Here is a 20,406-nt window from a genome sequence, read left to right on the forward strand (position 1 = left end):
TATTTCAATGGTTTGAGGTGTTGAGGGGAGGGTAGAAGCAGGCTGGAACAAGAGTGAGAGCCGCAGAGGGGTCAGGGCACCCAGAGTTCTAGATGGCAAGTGGTAAGAGGCACCGGCTGAGGAGTCAGAACCTCCAGATTCAATGGCTGGTCTCATCAGATACTTAGGATCTCTGGAAACCACCTGCTGACTCTAGCCAACCATGTGCTCATGGGTAAGGCAGCATTACCAATCCTTCCACTTTCCTTTGGGGGTGTTGTGAGGCTCTGATGAAAATATGTATGTCAGATGCTTTGCAAAGGACAAAGCATCATCCGGGTGTGAGGTATTGGTTTTGCAAATGAACAAGGACAACTTTAGTTGTCTCCAGATTCTCACCCACTGGTTATTCTCTGTTTCAGTCATTTTGGCCATAGCCCAGGTTTTCTCGGTCTTTTCCATTCACTGGAATTTCATGGGGAGCTTGTAGGTATCCCCACTGCCCGGTCCAAGCCTCAGAAACTCTGACTTAAACTGTCTGGGGGTGGGGGTTGGCCATCAATGCTTTTTAAGACTCTCCGGTTATTTCCAATGGGCAGCCACTGACCTCCAAATCCAAATGCATCTGGAGAGCAGTATTCCGTCAAGATTGTCCTTCCTTAGTGTTCAAAGAGCCCTCAGCTCTGCCCTGCCGGTTGAAGATGAGCGAGTCAGAGGCTGGCGGCAGATGCGATCCCCATTATCCTGCATAGAACGTCTCTCTGGGAGGAAGATCTCCGCTCCCTTGTTCCCTTTCTGACCTCAGCTCCTGGGTCGGGAGGGCCCGCGTCTCTGAGTCATCCTTCCCTATCAACAGCCCTGGAGTCAGCTTGTTGTTCCTCCAGGCCCAGCCACAGATGCTCCTGCTCTGTTTAGTCTATTCACACACCCTGCTGAGGCAGCTCTCACCTGGCTTGACGTGCCGTGTAAATCCTCTCCAGTTACCACCTGCAGGTCATTTAGAGGCCACGCCAAAGCAAGAGAGGGAGACCGGAAGAGAGGGAAGCAAGTTCTATTTCCCCCGTAGCCCTATATGCAGTCGCATCACTTCCCAAAGAAACCATTGCACACCACTGAAAACCACAAATTCAAAAAAATTGGAGGAATACGTCATCTCACTGCCATGGAGGCCAATGTTAAACACGGGCATCTCATCCGGAATGCACTTACAGGGCCCTTAAGCTCCTTGGCCACTACCTCCCCACTTGGTCTTTGGATAGATGGGCGGGTCTTGAAAGGGCTGTTGACCCAGGAAAGTTTGGGATTGGGGAGTGCTCCCTCGAGGAAGATGCATCCTGGAGGACCCTGCGGATGGACAGGGAAGACAGACACCCTCAACCCTCAGTACCAAGTGGAGACTTCCTTGAGTCCCAGGTTACTGTGACCAACTTTTCTTACTGATACTCAGCCACCCTGTCTCTGCGTCCTCGACAGACTTATCAGTAGCTTTCTTTTTACGCGGTTATGGACATTCAAATCATCATCGCCCTCACGAGACTGTGAACTTTTAAAGGGGATAACGCATAGTTGCTTCAGATGAGAATCTCCAAAGGGGCTATTACAGTCCACTTGGGTCTCAGTAAAAAGGTGTGGATGAGTGGATGGTGAGTGAAAAAGTGAATGAATGGATGAATGGGGTTCATCGAACTGCTTTATCATACCACTGGAAAAGCGATAGTTACTTGTGAGAGTTCAATGTCACCAGAGTAGTAGAGAAGTAGGAAGACAGAAGACTTGAAGGAGCAAATGGGTTTCAGGAAGGTATGTCGGCTGTTGTGGATGAACAGTCTCTGTCTCCTGCTCTACCCACATCATGTCATTTCCTCGGCCATCGATTCCCTGCCCCTTTCTTTTCCTTCTGAAGTGAATGGACTGTTCTCTACACACACGGGGCTTCTTTCCTAGACACTAAACAAGTTCCCCGCTGATGTCCATTCAGATGCCATTCAGGTTCTTAGTCACTCTTCTGCAGTAAGTAATGTTGGCTCTACCCACCGGGAAAGGTCTTTGGGGGTATGTTTTGGGTTTTTTGCTGGTCTATATTTCTCCCCCTGTTCATGCGCAGCATGATTTGGCTGGAGCTGACAAAAATCACGTTAGGACATAGCGATGTCAAGACTAAATCTGGGAGCAGGTGCTCTGATCTCCACTGTCATTGCACAGGGGCTGGGAAACGAGTTCCCCGGGGAAGGTGAGAAGCTGTGCATGGAGACACATGGCTTTCATCCAGCATTTTAGACTTTGTAGGGTTTTCTAGATGAAGAGCATAATAACACTCCATGCCTGACACTGGCCGCCTCATATTTCCTATCATTCATTCCTTTTGCAGAGGAAAATAATTGTGCCTGGCTTTATTGTGAGACCACTTTACTTGAAGGGTTGGCTTTCTTGGTTGAGTTGCCAAAATAGTAAGTCTTAGGGAAATCTGTCACTGCTCTTATTTTTTCCTATTTTTTCCGTTCCCGTTTGGCTAATCAATCAGGCAGCAGATTCCGGTTGTCCTTAGCCCCAGATGTTTCCCAGTGAGTAATTGTGTTTTCATTCACCTGGGTCATGACTTCAGGAGAAGAAATAGGACATTTAATGGAACGAGGCCAAAAGATGCAATTTTGAATCAGCCAAATACTGATTCAATTCAATTAACATTTACTTAGCATTTACTATACTTCAGGCTGTCCAAATGTTCCATTTATTCCTTACATAAGTTATTAGATAGGTATTAGCTTATTCAATTGACAAATGAAAATACCGAGACTCAATATGGTATAATATTATACACTTTTAAGAGCAAACAAAACAAAATTATATATGTAGTAAAATCACAATATGTATCATGAGAAGGAAATAGGATAACCATCATTATTTCTACACAACAGAATTGTGAATCCTAGTAGATTTATCCTTTATTTCTTTCTGCCCCCACTTAAACATCTGCAGTGATCATGTATTATCTTTTAAATTAGTGAAGAATATCTAAAGAGAATAAACAAACAAACAAAAATTCAGAGGCTACAGCTGCTCATGGGAACATTAGTAGTAAGCTTCTGAGCCAGCATTTTAGTCTTCCTTCTGGAAAACTCGCCCCTCTATTCCTGGGGGCCTCTAAATATGAGGCAGGCTGTGAGGAGCACAGACACAGGGAAGCACCCTCCGTGAACATGGCCTGCCCTAAGATTTCTCCACTTTGAGCTCTGGGGCCTTGAAGCAGATATGAGAGAACAAAACAAAAAGAACAGAGGAGGAAGAAAGGAGGGGGAAAGCAACGTAAGCATGGGCAGCGCCCAGTGGGACAGGAGTTGATATTCAGAGGGGAAATGGATTAAGCCATCACTCTGGTCTCAGGGAGCTTCTCCTGCTGCCTTCCTTGTTTCCTCACGCTCTCAGACTAGATTTAGCAGGATCCAAATGGAAATGATCTTCCCTTTCATCTAGGGTCACTGAGTCGCAGCGCTGGCATCACTCCAAGTGCAAATTCCCTTTCAAAGTGTATTACGGAATGAATTCTACTCAAAAATGGAGGTTGTACTACAGACCATTAAGGTCACATTGGCGGCGGCTGGCCCACGATGGCTGGACACGGCTGACTTTTGCAGCGTCTGGTTTGCCAAGATGCACTCAACCACATTACCTGATTTTGTCAGCCTTCCAAAGTAAGCATTTTGTCAGGTGAGAAGATAGAGACCTTGAGAGTCCTGGGGACATCTTGACTTAATTCAGATCGCTCCTCTGTCCAAAAGGATTCAAGATGGCTTAAAATAAGACAAACAATGCTGGCAGTCAAATAGGAATTTGAAAATCACAGCCACAAGAAAGAGAAGGAAGGTGGATAATCCAACCAGGCAAGCTGATATACTTGCAGTGAAGTGAAAATATTACCCTGAGTTTCTCTGCAGCCAGGACAAAAAAGTAACCATGGGAAATTAGCTTATTGTTATCACTGGAAGGGGGGGGGGTGGAGATATGGGGAAAGGGAGAAAATGCCACTTTTTCAGAGAAGCAGAGCCCTTTTCAATCTGGTAGTAAACCCTAAATGGAATTCTCTATAGGAGATGTTGAAAATTGGCAATGACCTTGACAACAGACTTCACAACAGATTTTATAGCAAATACACCAAAATGAATTGCAGACGGCTTTTTTAAAGCTCCAAATTATTTTAAAGCTATAGAGACGTCTATTTTCTTCACATGAGCCGTATTGTGAAAGTCTCACAAAAATTCTATGAAGCATTTATTATCACATTACCCAACCAAATTAAGAAATAAAGACATAAAAGTGATTAAATAGCTCTTCCGACATCAACCTCACACAGTCCTTAATTGACAGAGCTGGGTTTAAGCCCAGATTTGACATCTTAAATTCTATGGAAAAGACGCTAAAGTGCAATTACATAAAGGCAATTTGGCAAATTGTCCAAACTGGATTCTTCCAGTGGTCTGACTGGAGCCAACAGTAAAACTTAGATCCAATGAGTGAATGGGCAACATGTGACAAATTACTTTCTCTAAGAAGTATTTCACTTAGGGGCCCTGGGTGACTCAGTCAGTTAAGTGTCTAACTTCGGCTCAGGTCATGATCTTGCGGTCGGTGAGTTCAAGCCCCGCATCGGGCTCTGTGCTGACAGTTCAGGGCCTGGAGCCTGCTTCGGATTCTGTGTCTCCCTCTCTCTCTGCCCCTCCCCCCACTCACACTCTGTCTCTCTGTCTCTCTGTCTCTCTCTCTCTCAAGACTAAATAAACATTAAATTTTTTTTAATTAAAAAAAAAGAATTATTTCACTTAGCCAACTTTTGATAAAATCCAAAGAGCAAATACTTGGATGTCGTTCACCAACAAAGGCTGCCGGTTGAGGATTCCCTAAAAGATTTACCTAAGGTTATACGGGTAGCTTATGGCCCAGCCTGGCTAAAATCTAGCCCGTCGGTCACAGATCCTTCCCTGAAATCAAACCAACCTCTCCTCATCTAGAGTCATGGTTCTTGAGGTCAAGGGATGTGTGCTAGATATTGATATATATTTCTGGATCTGATATGAAATAGTCCTCATGTGCCTGGTGCCTCACAGGGGACTGAGGTGGTTAAAGCCTGAGAGAAGAAGCAGGAAACATGAGGGGATTATGTAACAAATCCTCCTGAATGGTACTCTGTTCTGGAAGTGAACTGAGGACATGCTCCTCAGGAGAAAACCAGAAGGGAAGATTCACAGGGAGATATATTTCCACAGCCTCAGTGTTCTCTATGTTCTCTTGCACACAATGGTTTACATCCCTTAAAGCCTGCCATTTAGTCTCAGCAGCGTTCCTGAGGCACTAACCCTTAATGAACAAAGCTATGACTCATTCCACTAGCCCGTTCCAGAGTAAAAGGTTTGCTGGAAAAAATGTTAGACGTTTTCCACTAAGTTACCGCTTTCTGAAAAATGAAGTCTGTGAGAACTTAGTCAACTGACTCACACCTACTTACAGAATGTGCAATTTAGTGCAGCAAAAATAGTCTACTATAAGGATTAAAAGCGCATAGTTTGGACCCGGAAAGACTCTGGTGCAGATGCCCACCCGACCAGTGATTGGATTTATGAAACTGGCAGGTATTCATCCTTTCTGGACCTCATTCTTTTCATTTATACAATAAAGATAATAGTCTATGTTGTTGAGTTTTTCTGAGTATTTAGTTTATTGTTATATATAAAGCCATTAGAAAATATCTCACACAAAGTAAGTATATAAATATGCTCCGGGGCACCTAGATGGCTGAGTCAGTTAAGTGTCCGACTTCAGCTCGGGTCATGATCTCATGGTTTCTGAGTTCGAGCCCCACATCAGGCTCTCTGCTGTCAGCACAGAGCCTGCTTCAGATCTTCTGTCCCTTTCTCTCTCTGCCCCTCCCGCACTGGTCATCTCTCTCTCTCTTTCTCTCTCTGTCTCTCAAAATAAAATAAACTTTAAAAAATGTTATGTATAATCATTATAATGTGCAAGGAACTGAGGAGAGAGCTGAAAGGGTAGAAGATCTATATGATTTAATTCTAACTCTCAAGGGATGGGTTTAAATAAAGCTCAAATGAAGGAGCCATTGGTTCTTCATGGGACTTTATCAGTTACCATTTGCTGTGTAACAAATCATCCTCCTATCCAATAGCGACTTAAAACGATAGCCATTTTTAAAAAAAAATATTTTTAACGTTTATTTATTTTTGAGACAGAGAGAGACAGAGCATGAGCGGGGGGAGGGTCAGAGAGAGAGAGAGACACAGAATGTGAAGCAGGCTCCAGGCTCTGAGCTGTCAGTGCAGAGCCCGACGCGGGGCTCGAACTCACGGACCGTGGGATCATGACCTGAGCCGAAGTTGGACGCTTAACCGACTGAGCCACCCAGGGCCCCCAAAATGATAGCCATGTTTAGCACAAACATTTCCATACTGACAATTTAAGTTGCACTCCGTTGAGCCGTTCTTCTGGTCTGAGGCTCAACAGATTTCAGCTGGGTTTGCTCACGGCTTACTGTCAGTTGGCAGGTTGCCTGCTGCTGGCTACTTTACCACTATCTGTTCTTGGATAGTCAAGTCTCCTGGGATCTTTGTCCCCATGGCCTCTAACCTCCCAACAAGCAAGGCCAGGCTTGCGCACAGAGCAGTCCAAGGGTTTCGGAAGCAGCAAGAGAACAAACCCCCAAACAGTAGCCACTTTCAAGTCAGGAGTTGCATCAAATTTGCCACTATCCCACTGGCCAAGCAAGTCACATGTCTTGGCCCGAAGTTAGCATAGGATGAGACTCCCCAAGGCTTTGGACACAGGGAGGTGTTGACGAGTGTAGCATTATTGCGATCGGCGCATTACAGTGGGTACCAGGAAACATTTCAAGTGGAAAGTAACACTGAGCTCTAGTGCGAGCTCCGCAAAATTTTGATAAACAAAAATAAGAAAAGTAGTCTCTGAACAAAAAGTGCCGTGGACTGAGATCAGTTGGGAAGAATATGCACCGTGTGATGTGCACTGATTGCCAATTTTTAAAGAGAAGGAGGTGAGATATGAGTTCTAACGGTCAAATCTAGCTCTGAGATCCTCTTTCTGTCAAATAATTTCCATTTAGGAAGTGTCTCCTACCTACTCCTATTATCCCCGTTGCACCTTCTAAACCACGTACTCAGCCCGTTCCTTGACTTACAGAAAAACACACAGAAAAGTCCCTTTTATAAAAGGCAGGATAGACTTTAATGAAGAATTGGGAAGCAGAAATGGGGTCTCTCTGATGGAAATGCAAATAACTTCCAATTGAAAATTAGACTCTGTTCTGTTAATATCCTTTAGCTCCTTCTTACCTCTGGAGAGATTTCACCGACAAATCACAAATAGCATTCCAATATCATGGCTCCTATTCCTCTCTCCTTTTCCACTTTTCCCCTACCCTAGATGCATCACTGTTTCCTTTCACCAGGCCTTTCTTCCCAATGCACCTCTGTCTCCGCATTCCTGGATGAAACCATCAGGATTCTCAACGCAAACTCTCTTCAGTATAACGGGCTTTACTCTTCTGAGATAGCACTTACGTGGGTTTTTTTTTTCTTGGTTTTGAATATACTTTTTATTATTTTATAATTAATATTCTCTTTTTTATCAAAAGAAAAACCGGCAGCGACCCCAGAGTTATACAGAAAAAAGAAAAAAGAAAAAAGGAAAGAAAAGAAAAGAAAAGAAAAGAAAAGAAAAGAGAAAACATTATAAATGGACACGGCAATGCTGGAGGATGCATATCAATTTCTAATACTTCCCCCTCATGGGTCCACCTGCAGTTCCAGTTTTACCATTTCATGAACCAACGTGGAACTTTATAATGTGATCCAGTAAGAAATTTAAGCATCCACTGATAGTATATTAGGTGACCTGAGTCACCTTGAGATGAATCTAGTCCCTCGAAGATCGATGTGAGTGTTGACATCAGGTTGCCTGTCAAACTCATATAGGAGAGAGAAAATCCACCCAGTTGGCCGTGGGTCCCAAAGTCCAGCTTGTAGGCCCAATTGTTTCATCTTATCCTGCTCCCCACATACGCTTCAAATCGACTCATAATAACCTGTCTGGGTGATGATTAAGACCATTACCTTGGGGTGCCTGGGTGGCTCAGTCGGTTAAACGTCCGACTTCGGCTCAGGACATGATCTGGCAGTTTGTGAGTTCCAGCCCCGCATGGGGCTCTGTGCTGACAGCTCGGAGCCTGGAGCCTGCTTCAGATTCTGTGTCTCCCTCTCTCTCTCTGCCCCTCCCCCACTTGTGCTCTGTCTCTCTCTATCAAAAATAAATAAAATGTAAAAAAAAAAAAAAGACTGTTACTTGAAGACTATACTCGGACTCAAACTGACTGCAGATCTTGGAATTTGTGTTCATGTTTGGGGGAAAAGACAGGAATGTCGAGCAAAAACAAGCTTATTGTGTGGTATGGGTGTTATGTAGTCAACAAAACAAATCAGTGCTAAAATATCCCAAGCATGAATTCCCCATGACAAATCTAAGTTGCATATAGATGGGGCGGATTTCGATTTTTCAAACTACATTATCTTCCCCCAAATATTACTGATATATTATTTAAGGAGTTACGCATACCAGCCTGCACTCTCGTTGTGGAACAGGAAATGAGATTCAACCATCTCATACAAGCATACAGAAAAAGGAAGCAAGCAAAATCAATGAGAAGGAAAATTTCCAGGTCCTATTGATAGACACTATATTTGGACCTACTTCAGCTAATTCAATGATGGATGAAAAGATATCAAAGTAAAACAAAGTTACCTAGGAGAACATATTGTACAATAAGAAAAATGAATTGAAATGACATAGAAAAAAAGCATAATTCTGAAAATAATCTATTATTGATTACTGGTGGGAAATAAAGGAAAACCATTTTGCATGCTCAACAGAATGAAAAAATAACCAAACTGAAAAAATATATAACATGATGTCAGCAAAAATGGCACAGTAAAGAACTCTGAAAGCCCATCCCTCCAAAAAGCAATAAAAAAAAAAAAACCTGGCAAAATTATTAGAGTTAACTTTTCCTAACTCTAGGAACTAACTAAAATATTGAAAACCCCAGAAAAGGCTTAGTTGAAAACAAAAACAAAAGCTAAATCTTGGTAAGGACAGCAAGTTTTTTTTTGCTTTTTAATTTATTCTAATCCCATCCCTCACTCCAGCTCAGCAGTAGGATTGAAACTAAAAACCCACAGTCCCAGTATCAGTAACAGAGGGAGAAGAAAGGAACTCATTTGCAAAGATTTGAAATCATTTCTTTACCTGTCTGGTGGCTCCCTAGAAAATCAAAAAGTTAGACTTTATCTTCCTGACATGGAACTCACTCAGTCCTAAAAACCACTATATTGAATGTGTTCGTAGAAAACGTTGACAGGCAAACATTTTCATTACTGCTGACACAGGCAATGGATAATACTTAGGGGGAAAAATAAACTAAACAAAACATTTTGGAGGAAAGCCTAGGGAATGACATACTTTAGGGAACAAGGGTCTTGAAAAACCCTAACATATTTCTAGGAATCTTGAAGGCAACATACATGTCCAGAGCTGTCTGAATGCTCAAGAAGACCTATGAAGGCCTTAACACGTCTGGTTGACCTTGAGTTTCTGAACAAGCAGGAAGGTAGAGTTATGAAATGCTTAGCTATGTTTAGAAGGCATGCCCAACCCACATGCAGGTCCTCTTTGCAAGCCTGGAGATTTTCTCAGTCCTAGGCTTTAAAGGGAATCTCTATCCAATCAATAGATGACCACTGAGCTAATGGAACAGAGACTTCAGTGGCAACACATAATAAAGAATACAAACTTTACAAAATTAGTTCAAAAATCATGAAACAAAAACTACTACAGGAAGGACCAGTAACAAATCCATGGGGAGGAAAGAATCTGATTTTCAGAGATGCCACACTGTAATATTCAAAATACCCAGTTTGCAACAAAATATTATGAGGCATGCTAAACAAAAAACAAACAAACATGTCCCATACAAAGGAATAAAAACAATCATTGGAAACAGTCCCTGAGGGAACCCACATTGGACTTACTTAACAAATATTTTAAATCAGTATTTTAAATATATCCAAGGAGCTAAAGGAAATGATATCCAAAGAACTAAAGGAAAGCCTAAAAATATCTCACCAAATAGAGAATATCCATAAAGAAATATAAATTATAAAATGAAATCAAAGAGAAATTCTGGGTTTGAAAAGTATGATAACTTAAATGAAAACTTCACTAGTAAGGCTTCACAACACATTTAGGCAGGCAGAAGAAAGGATCAATAAAAGTGATGATAGATCAACTGAGATTATCCATTCTGAGAAACAGAAAGAAAAAATAATAAACAAAAATAAACAGAGCCAAGGCGACCTGTAGGATACTATCAAGTGTATTAGAACACATATAATGGGACTCTCAGAAGGAGAGGAAAGATAGAAAGGGGACAAGAATATTAGAAGAAAAATAGTCAAAAAACTGAAAAACTCTAGGAAAAAAACTCAAAAAAGATCCACACTGAGACACATCATATTCAAAATATCAAAAAGCAAAGACAGAGTCTTGAAATCAGCGAGACACAATGGCTAATCATGTGTAAGAGATCCTCAGTGAAATTAACAACTGATTTTTTTCATCAGATACCACAGATGCCAGAAGGCAGTGAATAGAAAATATTATAGTCAGACTAGCAAAATTGGCCTTCAAAAATGAAGGAGAAATTAAGTTCTTACAAAATAAATAAAAAGAAAGAGAATTTGTTTCCGATAAACCTGCCTTATAAGAAATGCTAAAGGAAGTCTTTGAAGATGAAATGAAATGAAATGAAACTAAAGACTAACATGAATCTACGCAAAGCAAAAAAACACCAAAACGTGTGTGTGTGTGTGTGTGTGTGTGTGTGTGTGTGTCAGTATTAATGTACTTTTTGTTTGTGAGTCCTTTTTCATATCTAATTTAAAAGACAGATGTACAGGGGCACCTGGGTGGCTCAGTTGGTTAAGCATCTGACTTCAATTCAGGTCATGATCTTACCGTTCATGGGTTTGAGCCCCACATCAGGCTCTGTGCGGACAGCTCAGAGCCTGGAGCCTGCTTTGGATTCTGTGTCTCCCTCTGTCTCTGCTCCTCCCCTGCTCATGCTCTGTCTCTCTCTGTCTCTCAAAAACAAATAAATGTTAAAAAAAAATTTTAAAAAGACAGATGTACAAAGCAATAACTGTAAATCTATGTTGGAAGACACAGAGTAAAAGGACATATTTTGTGATGATAATATCATGGAGAGGTGCAGGAGCTATACAACTATAGGAGCAAAGTTTTATATACAATGAAAGTAAAGTTTATCTTAATCTGAACTGCATAGACATAAATTAAGATGCTAATTTTAATTAAGAAACCACTAAGAAAATAACTAAAATACATATAGTAAAAGAAACAACAAGGGAACTCATATGAGTACACTACAAAATATCTATTCAACACAAAAGAAGACAGAAATGAAGAAACTGAGGAAAATATATGACATATAGGAAACAAATACCAAAATTACAGAATTAAGTCTGTCTTTATCAGCAATTATATTAAATGTAAATGGGTTAAACTCTTCAATTAAGAAGCTTGGGTTAACAGAATGGATAAAAAACCATGATCCAACAATATGTTCTCTCATATTGGAGACTCATTCTAAACTCAAAGACATGAATGAATTAAAGGATAAGAAAAGAAATCCCATACAAATAGTAACCAAGAAAGAGCAGACAAAATAGACTTTAAGACAAAAATTTATATGAGACATAAAGAAGGACATTATAGAAGTATAAAAAGGTCAATCCATCGAGAAGTTATAGTAGTTATAAATATACATACCCCTAACAACAAAGTCCTAAAATACATGAGTCAAATCTGACCAAATAAAGGAATAAAAAACAGTGCACAAATAATAGTTGGAGACTTCAACACCCTACTTCAGTAATGGACAGAAAACAAGGCAGAGATGAAGGAAATAAAAGAATTGAATAACACTGTACCCCAACTAAATCTATTAGACATCTATAGATCATTCCACCTAATGACAACAAAATACACATTCTTCTTAAGTGCACATGAAACATTATCCAAAATGCACCGTAAATTAGTCCACAAAACACATATCAATAAATTTCATAAGATTAAAAGCATATAAACAATGCAATTAGACATAGATAACCTAGGGAAATTTGGAAAATTCACAAATATGGTGAAATTGAACAACACATTCTGAAATAACCAATGAGTCAAAAATATCACAACCCAATTAGCAAATACGTGGAGATGAACGAAAGTAAAAACACAGCAGACAAAAACTTTAGGATGCACAAAAAACAATGCTAACAGGCAATCACTACTAGTAACATTTTTATATTTAAAAAAGAATCGACATTTCAAATAAATACTTAAATTTCCACCTTAGAAATGGAAAAAAAGAACAAATTAAATTCACAACAAGAAGATGGGAATTAATAAAAACTCAAGAGGAAATAAACAAAATAGAGAATTTTAAAAATAGAAAAAAAATCAACAAATCCAAAAACTGGTTCTTTGAAAAAATCGACAAAAATAAGAAAGCTTTAGTCAAACTGGCCAAGAGAAAAACAAAAGAAAAAAAAAGAAATCAAAGTGGAGACATTCCAACCTATCTTACAGAGATAAAAAGAATTATAAGAAAATACTATAAACAATTGTATGCCAACAAGTTAGGTAACCTTCATGAAATGAGCAAATTCTCACACACACACACAAAACTACTAAAACAGGCTCAAGAGGAAAATAAATTAATCACCAATCAAAAACTTCCAACAAAGAAAAGATGAGGAACAGATAACTTCCTAATGAATTAAGCAAACTTTAAAAATTTAAAACCAGTATTTCTAAGTTTCTTCCAAAAATAGAAGGAAACACTTCTTAGTTTGTTCTATGAGGCCAATATTACTCTGATATCAAAAGCAGACAAAAACAGCCCAAACTACAGATCAATATCCCTTGTGAGTATAGATATAAAATCCTAAACAAAATACTTGGAAGTCAAATGCAGCCTCACATTAACATGATTATACACCATGATCAGGCAGGATTTATCCTGGGAATAAAATGTTGGTATAACATATAATCAATGTAATACAACATATTAATAGAATTAAGGGGAAAAAATAATTCACATGACCATTTTAATAGAACAGGAATAGAACAAAACTTCCTCAATTTAATAAAGGACATCATACCAGATAGTGAAAGACTGAAAATTTATTCCACAAGATATGAAACAAAATAAGGATGACTTTTTTCACCATTTCTATCAATGTATTATTAAAAGTTCTAGCCAGGGCAATTAAGCAAGAAAAGGAAATAAAAGGCATCTGGATTGGGAAAGAAGTAAAACTATCTCTATTTCTAGGTGACATAATCTTATTTGTGAAAAATCCTAAAAAATTCATATACACAAAACTTAGAGTTAATAAAAACAAGTTTAGGAAAGTTTCAAGATACACAATCGATACACAAAAATAAATTATCTTTCCATATATTAGCAATGAACAATTGAAAATGAAATTAAGAAAATAATTCTATATATAATAGTTTAAAAGAATAAAATATTTAGGAATAAATTTAACCAAGGATATGCATGTTTTCTACATAGAAAAAAAGAAAACTTTGTTGAAATAAAGACCAAAATAAATTGGAAAATATCCCATGTATATTGAATGGAAGACTAAATATTGTTAAATGGAAAATTGCCCATTTGATCTATAGATTCAATGCAATCCCTATCAAAATTCCAGCTGCCCTTTTTGTAGAAATGGGCAATCTGATGCTAAAATTCATATGAAATGTAAATTTTTCTGAATAGCCAAAACAATCTTGAAAAAGAACAATCAAAGTTGGACTACTCACAGTTCCTAATTTCAAAACTACCACAAAGCTACAGTAATCAAAGCAGTGTGATACTGGCATTAGAGTACGCATGTATTAATGGAATAGAATTGAGACTCCAGAAATGTGTTTGTGGGTGGGTGGGTGGGTGGATGGGTGCATGCACTTGCATGCCAATTGATGTCAACAATTCTGCCAAGATGGTTCAATGGGGAAAGAATGGTTTTAGCAAGTGGTGCTGGGGCCATTGAATAGTCACATGAAAAGAATGATTTTGGACCCATGGCTCATGTCATATGTAACAATTAACTCAAAATGGATCAAAGAGCTAAATATAAGAGCTAAAACTATAAAACTTTTAGAAGGAAAGTTAGGTATAAATCTTTGTGACCTTGGATCAGACATTGGTTTCACTGTTAAGAAACGGCAAATGGAAACCCACAAAATGGAAGAAAATATTTTAAATCATACACGATGGGGGCCTAGTGTGTCCAGAATATACTAGGAGTAGTCACAACTCAATAATAAAAAGATGAGCAATCCAATTCAAAAATGGGCAAAGGATCTGAATAGACGTGGCTCCAAAGAAGCCATATATGGTCAATAAGCACATGAAAAGATGCTCAACATCATTATTCAGCAGAAAAATGCCACCAAAATCACAAGGAGATACCACTTCACATCCACCAGGATGGTCATAAATAATAACAATGTTGGCAAGGATGTGGAGAAACAAAGCCTCATGCATAGCTGGCAGGACTATAAAATGATGAAGTCACTATGGAAAACTGTTTGACAGTCCCTCAAAAAGCTGAACAGAATTACCATGTGACCCAGTAACTCCACTCTTGGGTATATACCTAAGAGAATTGAGACATATGTTCACACAAAGACATACAGCAATGTTTATAGCAGCATTATTCATTCTAGCCAAAGACCAGAAACAACCCACATACCCATCAACTGTGAATGAATAAACAAAATGTGGTCTACTCACAATGGAATATTATTCAGCCATAAAGAAGAATGGAGTACTGATACTTGTTACAACATAGATGAATCTTGAAACATGCTATGGGAAAGAAGCCAGATGCAAAATTACGCAAAAAAAGTACTGTACAATTCTATTTATATTAAAAGTCCAGAAGAAAAAAAAAAAAAAAAGTCCAGAAGAGATGAATTCATGGAAACAGAAAGTAAAATTAGTTGTTGGCATGGGATGGGAGGAGGGCAAACTGGGAGGTATGCAGTTTCCTGATTGAGTAATAAAAATATTCTGGAATTTGATAGTGGTGGTGGTTACCTACATTCTGAATATAGTAAAAACTACTGAATTGTACACTCTAAAATTGCTAAAATAGTAAATGTTATGTGAATTTTACCTCATTAAATAATTTTTTGATTTAAAAAACAAAACAAAACAAAATGATGTCCTTATTGGCCTCATGTTGCTTATTCCAGAATATCGTCCCATCTTTCTGCCTATATTGTCATCACCCTGGCTTATTTGTGTTCAGCTGGATTACTTAGTGGATTGAAATACACAGCTCTCCAGTCCTCAGAGATCTCAAGATCACAAGAACATTCCTTATCCTCACCACCGTCACAAGGATTATACTTCTGCTGTTGTGTTTTTTGTTTCCTTTCAGTCTTTCTTTATTTCATTCATTTTTCTTTCCAGCTCATCATCCTTTTTATTTTTCTTTTGTCTCTACACCTTGTTTCCTACTTACAATTTTAGCCTTTTTTTTCATGGAGTTTTTATCTCTGCCACTGAGACACAAAAGAATTTCCTAAAATTTTCTTTTGCAAATTACTGTAACTCGTGTTAAAATAAATAATTCCATAGTGCCCAGCACATTGTACGTGCTAAACATTGGTTAATAAAATATCTAATTCTTTTTGTTGTTGTTGTTGTTATTGTGAAAATGAGTAAAGGAAACCTCATTTAAAATGGAGTCAGGAGGGGCGCCTGGGTGGCGCAGTCGGTTAAGCGTCCGACTTCAGCCAGGTCACGATCTCGCGGTCCGTGAGTTCGAGCCCCACGTCAGGCTCTGGGCTGATGGCTCGGAGCCTGGAGCCTGTTTCCGATTCTGTGTCTCCCTCTCTCTCTGCCCCTCCCCCGTTCATGCTCTGTCTCTCTCTGTCCCAAAAATAAAAAAAAAAAAAAAAAACGTTGAAAAAAAAAAATAAAATGGAGTCAGGAAACCCTAAAGGAGGAGCACTCATACAGGCACCCCTTTGTGCAGCCTGCAAGCCAACAGGAAGAAAAAATATTGCCCCCTCGCCCCAGCAACATCATACTAACCACCTCTTGAATCTAAAAGAAACTGCCACAACCCTCCCCAATTTCCTGTTAACACCTAATAAAATCTGACCTTCCCTTGGCCTCTTCAGAGGTGTCTATGGTTTACCATAGCTTTCTTGTCCTCGACTGCTCCGCTATTCCTGAATAAACTCCTTTTGCTGGTAAAATAACTGACTAATTTATTTTTAAGGTTGACACTATTGTAGAAATTAAAAGGAATCTGACACAGCAAATTCAGGAGTTGTCCAGGAATGACTCAATTATTTGTTGCTGTGAAGATTCACAACATGCCCATTGTCTGTCTTGGTCAATCTCTGGGTCCTGGAGTGGAATAGAGTCCTGAAACTCACAAGCTCACAAAGTTGACCCCATCAGGATACCAGGATTGCACTTCACATCAAGTTTACAGGAACTGAAACGTAAACACGAATGCTAATGTATTAACTTACAATGAGAAACATTGTTATAAAAGGGTTGGATAATAATAATAATAATAATCTCTAAACACTAATTATTTAACAAGTCCTGCTCTAAGTGCCTTAACATGCATCATTCCATTTAATCCTCATGACAATTCTATGATTATTTAAGTCTAAGAAAATGAAATATTTAGAGAGAATAAGGGAAAATTTTATTAGGAAATTATTGTCCTTGAAGATCTGCTAAGTTGCCTCAGTGTCATCAATGTGATTTAAGAACACCTAAGCCAAACACACCCAGAGAGGATCGATTATCTTCATGTACAGCCCTCTTTGTCTGGGCAAGCATGCGCATTCTTTCTCATTTCAAGAAAAGCATCCCCAAATCATGGTGATTGTAATAATTCTTATTGAAATTATGCCATCAACATTCTTAGGACAAAAACGGTAGTCATCCTGAAAATTACTAAAGGAGATGGGATTTTATCTACCTCTATAGGTCTTGACATTCCTGACCTGATAAGGCCAAGTTTCCTTATTCATGATCCCTCCTGCATCCCTTTTAATTGTAAAAGATTCATTCCCAGGAACAATGGAAAGACAAGTCTGACAAGATAATCCCTTATCTCACTCAGGTAGCCTGTCTTTTTGAAAAATACTGATATATTCAGAGTCATATAAAAATCATGTCCTAAAACCCAAAAAAACTTCTTCTCTGATTTAAGCAAATAAAAAGAAAATAACTCTGTTTCTAAATGCTATGTGACAGCCTAACATAATGGAATGTAAGGTTATTAAGGCCCTCTATGGCTTTCTTCAGAGCTGGGTCACTTTGGGTAATAGCCTCTGGGGACTCAGGGTCTCACAAAAATACATATTCATGATTACAGCATCACTAGGGAAATCTGAATATTGAGAATATAAACATTTAAAAAGCTGACTTCCATGACATTTTTTCCAGCTTTATTGATATATTATTAGTATACAAAATATTGCACATAATTAATATATATAATTCCATGAGTTTGACATAATATATGCACTTAGGTTACCATCACCACAATCCAAGTTAAATATATTCATCACCTCCACAAGGTGCCTCATGTCCCTCTGTTTTTTGTTTTGTCTTTTTATTTTTTGTGATCAGAACACTTCACGTGAAATCGACTCTCTTAACAAGTTTTTAAGTACACAATACCCGATTGCTAACTATAACCACTGTGTATGGAAACAGCATGGAAGTTTCTCAAAAAATTAAGAACAGAACTACCATATGATTCAGCAATACTACTCCCGGGTGTATGTCCAAAAGAGTTGAAATTAGGATCTTGAAGAAATATCTGCACTCTCGTGTGCACTGCAACAATATTCACAAAATGGCCAGGACATAATAGATACTTAAAGGTCTATCCACAGATAAGTGGATAAAGAAAATGTGGTACATACAATGGAATATTGATCAACCTCGAAAAGGAAGGAAGTCCTGCCATTTGTGCCAACATGGGTGAGCCTAGAAGACATAATGCTCAGTTAAATAAGTCAATTTCAGAAGGGCCATCATGATTCCTCTTCTACGGGGCTTCTAAAATAGTAAAAGGTATATAAGTGGACAATAGAAAGGTGGTTACCAGGCCTGGGGGGTGGGGAAATGGAGAATTGTTCAATGGGTATAAAGCAACAGCTCTACAAGGTGAGTACTTTCAGAGATCTGCTGCACAATGGAGTCCCGTGACATTTTTCATGATCAAATCTTTAGTGCTGGCTTTGACATACTGATTGACCTCTAGAATGACTCAACATCCAGTTGTTTCCAAGTGTTTTGTTACAGTAACAGACAGGTAATGGCTGTATTTCTAAAACAAGCTTGAAATGAAACTACAACTGATTGGGACCCCTGGAATGTTCAACCAGCTTCGTTATATGTAACGTCTTCGGGTTTTCCAGCGTCATGGTTTTAAATCTTACGCTATTCAGATTTAACTCCTCATCATTTAAGCGGGTCGGATAGAATTTACCGGGCATTGAAGCATGCATTAATCTTTTTCTAAATTTTTATTTTTTAAAAACTCTGAGACATCCAGCAATCAATAAAAGTAGAATCAATTATCTTTTTATCTCCTTGCATGTTCAGGAAATGAATCAGCAAGCACAGCAGTGAGAAGCTGTTCTGGTTTTTTATGAGTCAACTATGCAAGCAGTAAAATGTGTGAAAGGGTTGTGGGGATTTGAGTTGCCAAATTCTCACTTACAATATACCAGACAAACACAGTCATGGCAATTAGTATTTGTGTACTACCTTATGTCATGATGCATTTTCACATGTATTAACAGATTTAAATCATCGCCTAGCACCTGAGACAGGTTATTTCTGTCTTGAAGAATTTAAGGTGCAGAAAGATTAAAGGGCTTCATAAAAGACACATGGAGACCCCAGGTGACTCCTGGTTCCATGCCCAAAGCACTTCCACATTTTAGTGTTTTATGGTAGAATCCATAAACTAATATTGAATCTTGTCTCCTAATGAAATATGGTCTCACAACTGGTTATCATAAATGCAGGCTCCTTGCAAACATTACTTTTCTTGATGGTTTTTAGTTATTAGTCGTACAACTTGGGGGTAATCATATTTGGCCAGATGTAATGAGTTTCCCCAGCAAATTATGAAAAACTGGACTTTGTGAATGTTGTTGGGCATTTTAAAATCATACCCCCTAGGCACTATAGCTAGGATTAATGCTCTGTAATATCAGAGATCACAAATGCATGAAACCAATACTCAATTACTCACTCAGATCATCATGGAATTTTTTTAATCCTAAAATTATTTCTTCCTTTCTCTGACCACACTTCAGATTATATTACCCTAATCAAGGAACACAAGTGAATGTGAATCTTGGCTTCAAAAATGTAATTAGGAAGTAATTAGTAAAAGACATAATCTATATGTATCATATGTACAGATACCTTTTGCTACTTCCTTCCAACTGTATGAATAATCGAAACTAGATTGACAGAAATAAGTAAGTTATTCAAATAAAGTATATGCAAACATACTTATACACATATAATGGATTTATCATACACACATGTACACAAAAATGAATTCATACCATAACTTCCAATGACAAACTACCAACAACAGAAGGTTCAGTCCTCCCCCTTTCTATACCTGACTCCCTTCTCTGACAGTGAGAAATCTAGCTCACATTACACTCAGTAGATTTACTTGATCGCCCAGTCATAAAATACACAGGAAGTACTTTACAATTGTTGACTCATAGCACTGCACACCCACAAACAACAAAAAAACCTACTAACTAGAGCTCAGTGTTTATTCATAGTTTTTTTTAAATGTTTAATTTCAGTACACTTAACATACCGTGTTAAATTAGATTCACATATACAATATGGTGATTCAACAATTCTCCACATCACTCAGTGGTAATCAAGAGAAGTGTACTTTTTAATCCCCTTCACCTATTTCTCCCATCCCTCCATCTATCCCCCAAATGGTAACCATTTATTTGTTCTCTATAATTAATTATCTGTTTGTTCTCTATAGTCAACTATTTGATACAGTTCTCTGGTTTTTTGGTTTGTCTCCTTTTTTCCCTTTGTTGGAAAAATTCCACATATAACACAATGAGATATCACCTCACACCTGTCAGAATGACTAAAATTAGCACAAGAAACAACAGGTATTGGTGAGGATGTAAAGGAAAAGGGACCCTCATGCACAG

General features: G+C 38.5%; 1 pseudogene; it reads left to right on the plus strand.

Moving 5' to 3' along the window:
* Window positions 1-2,127: 2,127 nt before the first annotated feature.
* The window catches only part of LOC125922493 (tigger transposable element-derived protein 1-like), a 173,844-nt pseudogene continuing 155,565 nt past the window's right edge, over window positions 2,128-20,406 (plus strand).

The sequence above is a fragment of the Panthera uncia genome, chromosome B1, assembly GCF_023721935.1.
Source record: "Panthera uncia isolate 11264 chromosome B1, Puncia_PCG_1.0, whole genome shotgun sequence".
In the NCBI taxonomy this organism is placed as follows: domain Eukaryota; kingdom Metazoa; phylum Chordata; class Mammalia; order Carnivora; family Felidae; genus Panthera; species Panthera uncia.